General features: G+C 39.3%; 1 protein-coding gene across 1 annotated transcript in view; it reads right to left on the reverse strand.

Moving 5' to 3' along the window:
- The window catches only part of TTC27 (tetratricopeptide repeat domain 27), a 630,563-nt gene that overhangs the window by 19,661 nt on the left and 596,808 nt on the right, over positions 1–14,094 (reverse strand). The window lies entirely within an intron of this gene.

Genomic DNA, 14,094 nt, shown 5'->3' on the forward strand with positions numbered 1-14,094 from the left:
TGGGGCCAATCAATCATACCAGGAACTGGATGTGGGCCAATCAATCATACCAGGAACAGAATAGGGGCTAATCAATCAATCATACTGGCAACTGGATGGGGGCCAATCAATCAATCATACCAGGAACTGGATGTGGGCCAATCAATTATACCAGGAACAGGATGGGGGCCAATCAATCAATCATACTGGCAACTGGATGGGGGCCAATCAATCAATTAATCAATCATACCAGGAACTGGATGTGGGCCAATCAATCATACCAGGAACAGGATGGGGGCCAATCAATCAATCATACTGGCAACTGGATGGGGGCCAATCAATCAATCATACCAGGAACTGGATGGGGACCAAACAATCAATCATACCAGGAACGGGATGGGGCCAGTCAATCATATGAGAATAAGAATGGGACCATGCATACCAGAATAAGGATGGGGCCATGCATACCAGAATAGGGATGAGGGGACCAATGACCACATTTTCTGCTTCAGTTTTTGCCCCCCTAATTTCCTCCTCTAAAACCTAGGTGCGTCTTATGGTCCGGTGAGTCTTATAGTCTGAAAAATACGGTAACTCTTGGTCGTCCGCTACTGGGCTGGTCCTCATTAGAGACATGTTCATCATAACAACTTCCATGATTGCACTTTAGAATACCTTGAAAGTTCTTACAATTTTTCGGATTTACTGACCTTCATGTCTTAATGTAATGATGGACTGTCTCTTCTCTTTACTTAGTTTACAGGTTCTTGCCAAATTCTGGCTTAGAACAGTTATGGAAATAGGGCTCAGCACTTTATGGAACTGTGAACCCACAATGTCTCTGCAAAATATACTCTACAGTCACAAACAATTTCTGATGTCCGGTCATTCCACAAATGAACTCCTGACAATACATAAATGTTCACTGGAAGCCATGACAGGTGACTAAAGCTGTCAGAGTAAAATGAGGGATTACTCTGAAAAATTCAAGGTTTAACAGATATTCTGATTTGTTTCACAAGTGTTTCTTTACTTCCTTGTTTCCATGTGTCTTTGTCATTTTACTGCCTTCAGACTTAATCTACAATGTGCACATTCTAATAAAAACAAGGATAATCATTACATGAACAAGTGTCCAAATTTTGATTGGTACTACAAATAAATTAGAATTAGACTTTAGAGAACAAAAGCAGAAGATCTAACATCACTGATGGTTCCAGACAAAGGTGTTTGAAATCAAGGATCTGGTTCTAAGTATGTCAAGACAGTCTGGCGCCTTTCTTTAAAAAACTTCCCCTTATACAAAAAGAAAGTGCAAAACCTACATTGACATTATGGGAAAGAGTTTAAATATTTACTGTATTTGAACAAATAGGAGATTCATCAAATGGTTTTCACCAGAAAACTGGCATAAAAAGTAGCACATTGGTTTCTGCAGAGTGGAGTTGTGCAAAAATTTTGCAACTTTTGACCAGTCTCAAACAACTCCACCAAAGTTGGTGGAACTTGTTAGGACCTGGGGCATGTCTACATCAGCCTGTCTGTGTTTCATATGCCAGAAATGTTACTCCAGTCAGTGACTGGAGTAACATTTCTGGTGGGGTGCACACCACTGATAAGATGCATCAAATTCACTAAGTGGTGTGTGCCTCTTTATTTATTTTTAACATCCCTCATTAAAAATAGAAGACGACATGAAGTTTTGAAACAACATTTGAATAAAGTTTAGAATGGTGGATATAGCTTAAATTAAACATTTGCACACATTTTTTTTTCAAGTTTCGACTTCTTAAAAGAAGCTGCTAAACATACAGTGTTATGGAGAAACACATCTGTCCATTTTTAATTACACGTCTACAAAGTGCTAAGAATGCATTAGTTAATTAGACAAATAAACAGCAGCAGAGTTGATGGGGAGTGTGGTAATATATGAATCATATGCATAGTGATGACATATGGAGTGTACGCATACAAGCTGCACTGTGGGTCTGTTACATGTTTATAATGGATGAAGTAATTAGCTATTGCCTATTCTGCTGATGATAGGTTTTCGAAACACAGGTCAAGTGAAATATGTGACGCACGTCTGGGCAAAATTTCTGATGTGGCTGACACAATGAACTGGGGGCAGGAAGAAACTGTAGGACAAAAACTAATTACAGGATGCCTGGCAGAAACTTTAATGAATCAATTAAGCAAGACAAATCTGGAGAAAGAAAAACCCATAATGGAAACCTTGTTCCTTTGAAAACCACATTAAAGGGAATTGAACACTGCAAGATGAACAGATATCATTTTCATTCAACATGTACCACTTTTCAGCCAGGGCTGTGACAATTTTAAAATGTATATCCATATAGGTTAAGGAATTAACCCCTTTAAAGGGAACCTGTCAGCAGGATTGTGCACAGTAACCTACAAACAGTGTCAGGTCGGTGCCGTCATACTGATTAAAATGATACATTGGTTGATGAAATCTGTCTTGTGCTTCTTGTTCAATCTTTATTTTCAGTTTTGAGTTAATGATATGCTCATGCTCCAGGGCGATCTGTGGGGGGTCTTCTTGTGGTGCTCTGATTAGGTATGCATAATGCAGACTGCTGATAGGTACCTGATCCCTCACTGACCTGGCCCCTAGTTTGCATAATGAATATCTGTAAATACTGAAGAAAAAAAAACACCTTTCTGCAGGCAGGTGCCAGCCGTGGCACCTGCCCTGTAGCATAATCGCATGTTTACTATTTTTGTTAATAAATGTGCTTGAGGTTTTCCTGAGGAGTATTAAAAAAAATCAATTTTAAAATGGCGCCCGCCGCGTCTGCACAGTAGAAGCTATCGGTGAATATAGAGGCAATCGCTGATAGATGCTACTGCACAGGTGTGGGCGGCACCATCTTGGAGGAGGAAATTATTATTTTTCTTCTCTAGCAAGATGGCACCGCTGGCACCTGTGCAATGGCAGCTATAGGATCACCTCTATATACACAGGTACGAACTGGGGCTGAAATTCAGCCCTGGCATCTGAAATCACACAGGCCCATGTTGTCTCCGTCCCCATGAACCAGATGGCATATATTACTAATATTACCCTGGATGGAGATTTTTTACAAGACAAATATGTCTAATGATACCCGTGGCCTACTGGGGTAAGTGACTGAGTCAGCAACTTTGTGCTCCATCACAACTCATAACAGTATGGGTATCTTGAGAACACCAATTCTGTTAACAACGTAACAGACAAGGCAGCCCATGACCAGACAGGCCCTTCTGGCATTTACCAGATGGCCAGTCCGCCCTGCGAGATAGCTGTAGGATATGAAATCATATAGAAGGTAAATTACTTTTGGGAGGTGTTCATTAGGGTTAGACATAAAAATAATTATGTCAGCAAAAAAAAAGTCTGGATTTGCTCCTTGGTGACGTTGCATGATTGCCATCCACCAACCATCCACTACTCCATCCATCTGGACCTTCCAGGGTTGCTCGACACTCATCAGTAAAAAAGACTGTTTGAAAATTAGTCTTCATGTATGTCTGGGCCCACAGCAACCGTTTCTGCTTGTGAACACTGTTTAGGGGTGGCCGGATAGTAGGTTTATGAACCAAAGCAAGCCTCTGAAGGATCGTACACCTTGAGGTTCGAGGGACTCCCGAGGCACCAGCAGCTTCAAATATCTCCTTGCTGGTTTGTAATGGCTTTTTAGCAGCTGCTCTCTTAATCCGATGAACTTGCCAGGCAGAAACCTTCCTCATTATGCCTTTATCAGCACAAACATGTCTGTGCTAAGATTCAGCCACAAATCTCTTAACAGTACGATGATCACGCTTAAGTTTTCGGGAAATATCTAATGTTTTCATCCCTTGACCAAGGCATTGCACTATTTGATACTTTTCGGCAGCAGAGAGATCCTTTTTCTTTCTCTAATAATTTGGAACACGGTGTTAAGTAAGAAAAACTCACAGTGGTCACTGAAATAACTTCAAACTGACAAAAGTAATTTTCAATTTAAATTTACTGAATATCAACTAATGAAAATTAGACGTTGCTTATGAATTTTGGTTCAACAGAAAAATAATAATAACAAATAGTAAAAATATGGGGCACTGCCATGGGGACCAGGTTCGTACCCAGCTATGCTAACCTTTATGTAGAGAGATGGGAGGAGGAAGCAATCTATCCCGGTGGGGCGCTGCTCGCGTATCTGTTCCTCTGGCAACGCTTCATAGATGATATTTTATTTATTTGGTCGGTTTTAATAAAAACAAATCTTATTTACCATTCACCTCCACAACAAGCAGGCAAACAGTTAATTTCTTAGACTTGAATATCTTCATTGAGGATGGCTCTATACATACACGTACCTTTAATAATCCTACAGATTCTAATAGCGATATCCCTATAGATAGTTGCCACTTACCTAGCTGACTAACAAGTGTTCCTAGAAGCCAATATATGAGTGCACTTGCTCCAAATCCCATGACTTTGATAATGAGGCCAAAACACTAACAAAAAATTCCTAAAGGGTACGATAGGGACCTTCTTATGGAAGTGAGAAAGAGAGCAGAAGAGACTCCACGGATAAATCTCCTCTCTGGCATTAAAGGGAATGACAAAATAAGCAAAAAAAACTATAGATACAGCTGTTATCACGCAATTTAACTCTAATATTCATATCTTTAAAAAAAATCGTAAAAGGTAACTGGTACATATTGAAGCATGATAAGACTATAGGCAACAAACTCCCAGCACACCCAAGTTTATATATAAAAAAGCTCGCAACCTAGGAAATTTTATCGCCCCATCAGTTCAGGACAACTGTATAAATAAACCTCCCTCATCCATTTTTGGGGATAAGCTGGAAGGTTTTTTCCCTGCAAAAAATGCCAAAATTGCCGAACCTTACATATTACAAAACAAACAACCATCAACAAAAGAGATAGTGAAAATAAAATCCAGGATTTTATTACTTGCACCACCACAGGGGTAATATATGTCATCAAATGCCCATGTAGTAAATTATATATCGGACGTACAAAATGCCCTATGAATATATGGATTCACTAGCACCTCGGGAATATAAAGAAAAAAATATAAGAGTCATCCCTTATGGAAATATTTTGCGACACATCATGGGGGTCTGTACAAGGTGCATTAATAACTGGTCTACAAATTTTTCATAAACATTGGCATAATGGTGACTACATTAAGCACATGTCGCGTGTTGAAAGCTGCTGCATTTTTCTACTTGATTTTGTTAAACCAAAGGGTTTGAACATTGAGGTGGAACTGTTTGCATTCCACTGATGAATTAACTAATTAATTGATTAACTAACACCTGTGAACTAGCATCACACATGGGTATATATAGAAGTCATGCTAAGAATGGAGCCATCCCTGATGAAGGAAAAAGCTTGCTTTCAGAAATGCATATGAATTGTGGTCCTCTTAGCACTCCTTACTGGCATATGTCACATGTGCTGCACGTGACCATCTACATCACAGAGATTCTACATCATGTGGTCGCCTGTGTCATGAAGGTCCTGCAGCCACAAGGACGCCACTGCTATGAAGATTGGACCTATAGTACCCACAAGCACATGCTTACCTAGGACCGGAGGAGCGGCACGGAGCGCATGTCATAGCCAGGACAACGCTCCGGTAAACATCGTTCAGCCCCAAACAACTCTTCAGCCACGTTACCTGATTGGAATAAGATGATTTCGGGAGAACGAACAGATATTAGAACTGCAGCATTTAGCACTGCAGCATATTCATAAGGAGTCAAAGTGGTAACTCTCTCTATACATTTTTACTCTGCATTTAACTCTGCACCACAGTGTGCCTTAATGACTAAACTGACTAAACCAGCTTGCTCATTATATTGAGAAATCACTGAGAACTACAACTACGTCCCCTAGTACTAAAACCATGGTTTCTGGTACATGTTGTTATCCCCCTTGTCTAATTGTGGAAGTGGACACTGGCACAAATAAGCACATTTACAAATAGTAAAAATAGCATGTTCAATTAATGCATTGTTGCACAACCTTTTGAAGCAATCACTACAAACTAACGGTTTCTGCAACTCTCAATGAGACTTCTGTACTAGTCCACAGTTATTTTGGCCCACTCCTCATGAGCAAACTGCTCCAGCTGTCTCAGGTATGACTTCTCTCCTTCCACAGGTGTTCAACAGGATGTAGATAATGGCTCATAGAAGGACACTTAAGTATAATCCAATGCTTTACTTTTAGCCATTCAAGGATGTTTTTAGCTGCGTGTTTTGGATTATTATCCTGTTGGCGGAGCTATGACTTGTGACACAGACCAAGATTTCTGACACTGGGCAGCCCAATTTGCTCCAGATTGCCTTGATAGACTTGAGATTTTATTGCACCCTGAACAGATTTCAGTTGCCATGTGCCAGATGCAGCAAAGCAGTCACAAAAACATAATCGAGCCTCCTCTATATTACACGGAAGTTACAACCTTCTTTGCTTTGTTTCATTTTTGCATCTATGAACACAGAGCTGATGTGACTTGCCGAAACGCTCGTTTTGCTTCATCTGTCCAAAGGACATTCTCACAGAGGCGTTGTAGTGTGTCAATAAGCTTTTTGACCAATGGATATGTTGGATATTACTCAGTGAGGGGAATGACCAGGCAATCTAGTTGTCAAAAAATAATACATAAAATAGAATGTTGTGGTAAATGTGGTCTCCTCTGAAGTGCTGGTTTCAATAAGTTATGTTCCCTGCACCTCCTTTTCCGTCCTAATTTTTCTCTTCCCGTCTTTATTCCTTCTTTACACTCCTGAAGCGCACACATAATTATTTGGTTCAGTGTTTCATGTTAGAGCTTATATTAATACCTCATCAAGCTGGTTATACATATATTCTAATGTTTAATGATAAGTTAACTTAATATTGACAACTTTTTTACTGTTGCTATTGAACATAATTGGAATGTTCTGTTTTCATATCAATGCTGTTAAAACCCAATTAACACATTTTACCAAATTCCTGTCTTGTGTTTTTATGATTGGCTTTTAACAATGGTTTTCTCCTAGGTCGTGTTCTATGAAGTCCACTTTGGCCAAGACAGTGATGGATGGTGTGACCTGACACTGAAGTACTTGGGAGTTCACCTCTAATCTCTTTGGGAGTTGTTCTAGGATCTTTGGCTATCATTTTTATTATCTGTTTTTTTTCAATTTTCAGCAATTTTCTTCTTGCTACCACATCCAGGTAGGTAGGCTAAAGTCTCATAGACCTACTAAATAGTATGTGCAACTGTAGTAAAAAGAACATCAGGCTGTTTGGGGATGGTCTTATAGCCTTTACAATTATCATGTTTGACTATAATTTTCTTCATAATCTCCTGAGACAACTTTCTCCTTAGATTTATTTGGTACATGTTCAGTGTGGTAAACATCATGATTCAAAACAGTACAATAACTACTTTTCACCCTTTATATAGTCATTTTTCTATATGTCATGCAGAAAAAGAGGAATACGGAGGGTTCAGAGTCTGCACTGCCCAAATTTCAAAGGTGCAGTAGCACACAAGTTTAAAGTATGAATGCGGTTTATTGTGTCATAGCATTTCAAGTTTCCAAATCTCTTCATCAGGACCAAAGCTCACCAGCTTTATTATTTGATTCATTTTTCTCTATGGGCACCACCATTTTTTATGTTTCTGTTGGAGCACAATTCAAATGCAATATCTGAAGCTCATTAGTTGATATTTAGTAAATTTAAATTAAAAATTACTTTTGATTGTTTCAAGTTATTTTAATGACCATTGTGGGGTTTTCTTGATTTAAAAGGTACCAACAATTTTGCCTGTAGACACTGATAATCATTTAGAAAAGAAATCTAGGAAGTACAGAAGACATTTTTTAATGTTTTTAGGAGACATAATTTCTTAAAGTATGGCTGAATTAGGTCACTAACACTATAAATTTTCACTCTTAGGCCGGGTCACACTAGCGTATGGCATCCGATGCGAGAGCAAAAAATGAGCGCGATCTGTGCTATTCACGGATCGAGTTACGTCTGACACGCTGAGGAGTGGGCAGAGAGACAGCGATTTGGCAACGCCCATCGGACCGGACCGGGGTGATTGACAGCCGAAAACGGTGAGTTTACTAAGGTATTTTGGCAGCAAAGGTGGGGAATCAGGGGATAATAAAGGCACTATTGTAAAGCACAGCTCAGGCCCTATTGAACGCTATTTTAGCTCATATTGAAAAAACGGGGTGACAGGTTCCCTTTAAGGATAGATCGACAAATCCCTTAAGCCCCAATTCATCAAAGATTTTTCCCCAGAATTCTGGAATAAAAAGCTTTCAAAAGTAGCAAAATCTTTGTGCAACAAAAGTTTTCACAAAAATGTAGCAAATTTTGGTGTTATCATAGAGAGAGAGAGCTAGAACGGGGCATGGTGGCCCTCACTCATCATATTCATGACAAGTGGCAGAGTTTGCCATGTCACAAATCTTACTCTAGTCCCTTACTCACGTAAGATTGTGCCTCTTAATGAATGAGGAGCCTTGCACTCTACTCTGCCCCTCATGAAGACCAGAGTGATAGACGATGGTCTTGATGAATCAAAACCTGCATGTCTGAAGGAAAATGAGGCGATTCATCAACCCTGGGTCAGCGCACACTCACGCTATGCCAGTCTTCCTGGAGTACGAGGTGCTGAATTCATACAGAGGGTATGCCACTTAATACATTTGGTGCATCTTCTGAGTGGTTTGGACTGGAGTAGCCTTTCTGGCACATTTGATGAACTGGGCAGGCAGACATGATCACGCCCCATCCCACCACATTTCCTCTACAGCACCATTTCAGCAAAGCTTAATCAACCTGGCGTGAAAATAGCAAAAGTCATTAAATATTTGAGCAACTCCATATTGTGCAAAAAATTGTGATTTTTCAAAACTTTTATGCTATTTTTCTATTGGAAAAGATTTGATAAATCAGCCTTAATGTCTTCTCATTGCTATTTTAGGACCTCCAAACTAGAAATACAAAAATATTTCTTCGATAAAAATTTCTGTTTCAGTATATATGATTTATTTAGTTTGTCCAAACTGTATGCAATTGGGTGACAACCCTGAATGAATCGTGTGTTTAGTTGGAATGTTAAGGCAAATCAAAGTCTTTAGAAGATTGGGGAGACTAATTTCTATGGATCAAAAGAATGCTCCAAATTGATGAGAAGAACAATGAACAGATCTCTGTCCTTTCCAGCAGGTCAATTGCCAAATGGAAAGGAAATGTCAATTATATTTGTAGGGTTTTATGTTTAGTTTTTCCTGTTCCTTACATCTTAGTAAAGTATGGTTGATGTGGACCACATGCCCACCATGCATTCCATATTTTATGAGGTGCCCTCACGCCTAGACACCCCTGGGGTCTATTCCTTAAAGCAAGGGTAATGACAGCAATTTAAGCTCAAAAATGCTTTTCCTTTGAAGTAAAACACACTTTTTCGTTAAACCTGTATGCAATATAGCAAATATTTAGGGGTTTTAATCTCTAATACTACAATCTTAGCCAATATGTAACCCATATTACGATAAAGTGAGGTCATTGGGCTGGATTTGTAAGGAAATTAAATGTAATCAAGTCCCTGAAGCAGTGCCTTGAGGCCATTTATTTTGTCAGGAAAAATATGTCAAAATCTATTTGATCTAAGAAACCTCATAGTCCAAATCCTAAAGATTACTGCAATTTTGACACAAGCGCCTCTTAACCCTAAAGATACAATACTTTTGTGCTCCTGGGTCAACCACTCACTCTAAGTCCTTGTTTTAGGGTCTAGCTAACTTTCTAATATGGCTTGTACCAATACTTAATTTGTGGATTCATTATTTAGGATTTTTAGGTGCATTAGGCGCAAGCGTACGAATGATTAATAAAAATACAAATAAAGCACAGCTGAATACGATTGTGCAAAAAAGATATACAGTATCTATCTTTTATTCAGAACTACAGAAATAAAATGATGTGATGCCTTCATCTCTGTCGCACGTGTAAAAGAATGGTAACACTTTAAATTTTAGACTATATGTTACAGTATGTAGGCTGGTATTTAAAAGAAAAAAATAATTTCATTCTGCTTTTTCTTAACACCCTGCTCCATCAAGTGAACTCAAAACATGATGAATGCTCCGGCCTGGGGTATTGTATATGTACATCTGGTTAAGATGACAATCATATAACATGTAAGTAAAACAAAAACATATGGGTTACTTTTCCTGCTCCTCAAACTAATTACATAGTAAGCAGCAAATCTACTTTGTCAGGCACAATCTGGCAACATATGGCAGGAAAGCCTACAAAGCACAGACTTATCAGTGTCATTAATTAGTCTATTGTGGTACAAGGTCTGGAGATTACGCTTTTGATATAAATCCTTATAACGCTGGATTGTGATTTCCATCAGTTTTATAGAACTTGCATGTTAAAGAGGACCTATAAAGTGTTTCAAAAAACTGATTTGAATGTCTTGTTAAAATCATTGAGCTTCCCTGGTTATGCCAGTGTTTTCCTTTTCGTGCATTGCTACTTCACATTTGTTGCTTTTGGAGCGCAGTATGTGAAATTTCTGCTCACAGTCCAACTAGATGTTCCTTCAGAGTCTTCTGTTGGGACATGTGCTGAGATGCTGTTGAGCTGTGATTGGCAGCATCTGGGAGGGAGGCGTGATAGTACAAGGCCACTGAGAAGACTGAAGTAACGTCCAGTTCTCCTGCAAAACAGAAATCTCACATACTGTGCAACAAAAGCAATAAATGTGAATATGTCTGCAATGGAGTGATGAAGCACAAAACGGAAAAGTAAAGCAGAATCAGGGGAGCTCAACCTACACGCAATTTAACTCAATTTTTTTATAGCAATTGACAGGTCCTATTTAAAAAATGCACTCAGTTTTGTGTTTTAATATACGGATTTTCCAGCCGGTGATCCCGACAAGCTGTGATATTGCATGAAGCAAAGCGAAACCTATATCAAAGGTTGTTTGCAAAAGGTCAGACCCCACCTATTGGATATTAACACCATAACCTAGCATTCTGACATAACCCCAAAATGTTACATCCAATCAGGATGATAGACTATCCTAGGTCGGTTTATTTGCTCAAAATAAGAGGTCTTTGCTTGTCCCGAAGCACCCATATTGTATAAAATATTCTTCTTGAAAATATCTGTACTGTCGGCATGGCGTCTCTCCATCATAGCCCTTTTCTCAAATAGGGCATCCACGCTGCATCATTAACAGTGCGCTGGGGACAGTTTAGATGCTTGAAATGACGTGACGGGTTCCAACATTCGTACATTTTTTAAATATAAAGGCCATAAAATGCCTATAACATAAACCTTGGAAAAGGAATTATAATAATACCTCTTCTTGGAAAATAAAACAAGTGGCAATTTAATTTGATATTTACAGTATATTTCTGCTGGTCCACGGTGCATTACAACAAATCACCAACATTTATATCCAGTTCATAGCAGTCAGTTATGAAAACCTTTCCACATTTTATGGGACTAATAAAAAATTGCAATAATAAGACATATAGAGAATGAACAACTTCACTTGAAATTCTCTTTCAATTTGTCCTCACATTGCTCGCCATATCAATGGGATGTAAGTCCCAGATGTGCGGTAAGATTTTCTGTTATCATATACCTCACTATTTAGACCTACAAAATAACTGCTAATTATATAAGAAATCAGTAATTAGGTACTCTGGGTAGGAAAACATGAGAAATACAGAGCTATGTTCTCCTTCGGCATGAGTTTGCAGACCTTTATAGGTTCGCAGGTGGCATGAAACTGCATAGGACCTCTACTTACAACCGTGGTGAAGAAGCCACCTGTTAAATCTCCTATGGATCTTCAGAACGGTGGGAACTTAGTGTGTAGCTTTAACAGTGTTTAGTTACCTTCACTTGCAGAAAAAGTTGTTTTTTATATGCTTTTCAGAAGTTTTTAATTTTTTCCCCCAGTCACCCAACTTTCAAATATGAGTTCAATAACCAAGTGCTTTAACCCCTTAACCCCCGGAGCCTTTTTCAGTTTTGTGTTTTCGTTTTTCGCTCCTCTCCTTCCCAGAGCCATAACTTTTTCACTTTTCCGTCAATATGTGAGGGCTTATTTTTTGCGGGACGAGTTGTACTTTTGAATGACACCATTGATTTTACCATGTTGTGTACTAGAAAACGGGAAAAAAATTCCAAGTGCGGTGAAATTGCAAAAAAAGTGAAATCCCACACTTGATTTTTGTTTGGCTTTTTTGCTAAGTTCAGTAAGTGCTAAAACTGACCTGCCATTATGATTCTCCAGGTCATTATGAGTTCTTAGACAACAAACATCTCTAGGTTATTTTTTATCTAAGTGGTAAAAAAAATTTCCAAACTTTGCTTAAAAAAAAATTGCGTAATTTTCCAAGACCTGTGGCATCTCCATTTTTCGTGATCTGGGGTTGGCTGAGGGCTTATTTTTTGTATGCCGAGCTGACGTTTTTAATGATATCATTTTGGTGCACATACGTTCTTTTGATTGCCCATTATAACATTTCAATGCAATGCAATGTTGCGGCGACCAAAAAAAACGTAATTCTGGCATTTTAAATTTTTTTATCGCTACATCGTTTAGCGATCAGGTTAATCCTTTTTTTTATTGATAGATCAGGCTATTCTGAACGCGGCGATACCAAACATCTGTAGGTTTGATTTTTTTATCGTTTTAGTTTGAATGGGGCAAAAAAGGGAGTGATTTGAATTTTTTTTTCTTTTTTTAAAAAAAACATTTTTCTTTTTAACTTTTGCCATGGTTCAATAGCCTCCATGGGAGGCTAGAAGCTGGCATAGCCTAATCGGATCTGCTACATAGGAGCGATGCTCAGATCGCTCCTATGTAGTAGAATTACTGCATTGCTATGAGTGTCGTCCACAGGGTGGCGATCACAGCAATCTGGAATCAACAACCATAGAGGTCTTCAGGAGTCCTCTGGTTGTCATGCCGACACATCGCTGACCCCCAATCACGTGACAGGGGTCAGAGGTGCGCGTATTTCCGGCCCGATGGCAAGAGTTTGACAGCGGCATTTAACTAGTTTATAGGTGCGGGCAGATCGCGATTCCACCTGCGCCTATTGCGGGCACATATAGCTGTCCAAAACAGCTGAAATGTCCCAGCTTTGATGCGGACTCACCGCCGGAGCCTGCATCAAAGCGGGGGTTCTGCCATCAGACGTACTATTCCGTCCGATGGCAGAAAGGGGTTAAAGGGAATATATCAGCAGGTTTTTGCCATGTAATCTTAGAGCAGCATGATGTAGGTACATAGACCCTAATTAAGAAATGTGCCTCTTCCTAGGCTGTGTGTTGCTGTTTCAGTAAAATCAGTGTTTTATCAGAGGGAGATTATCACTACAAGACTAGGTGTTTTGTGCCTATTAGTCAGCTGATCTGTGTAACCCTGCCCTCACCACTGGTAAGCAGCCAATCAGTGGTGTAGATGTTGTTATACAGAGCTCAGTGAGCGCTGCTAGATCTGCAGCAGAAAAAATGTGATTCTATCAAAATGACAGCATGTGGACCAGCAAGTGACATATCGTGGGAATCAGGATCTCAACCCCTTCATAATGCTGCTCTCAGAATACATAGCAAAAACCTAGTGATGCATCCCCTTTAACTATGGTGGCCCATTATTCCTGATAGCAAATTCTGTCTTCACACCAGTGAAGCAAGCAGTCACCACTCAGATAAATCTTTCCTTGTACTCTGCATCTGGTATAGTTAAACTGATATATTTATTTACTGTCCAAGAACAGTATTGAAGTTGAAGACCTTCATAGTAAGGAAAAACTTACAAGCATCTGTGACTTAGGCTCTATTTAGGTGCTCAGTGTCGCCTCCTCCTGCTTAGCTGACAGCATCTATACTTTGTGTCTTCAAGCAAACGAGATGTGAGCCAAGCAGGAATAGGCAGAGCTGGGCGGGAAAAAGAGCTTCAGATCTACCATAGTCCTCAGCATCATTTTAATATTAAACCAAAAGCAAATTTTCAAAGTAAAGGAGGAAAGGACCGTTTAA

The sequence above is a fragment of the Ranitomeya imitator genome, chromosome 5, assembly GCF_032444005.1.
Source record: "Ranitomeya imitator isolate aRanImi1 chromosome 5, aRanImi1.pri, whole genome shotgun sequence".
Taxonomy (NCBI): domain Eukaryota; kingdom Metazoa; phylum Chordata; class Amphibia; order Anura; family Dendrobatidae; genus Ranitomeya; species Ranitomeya imitator.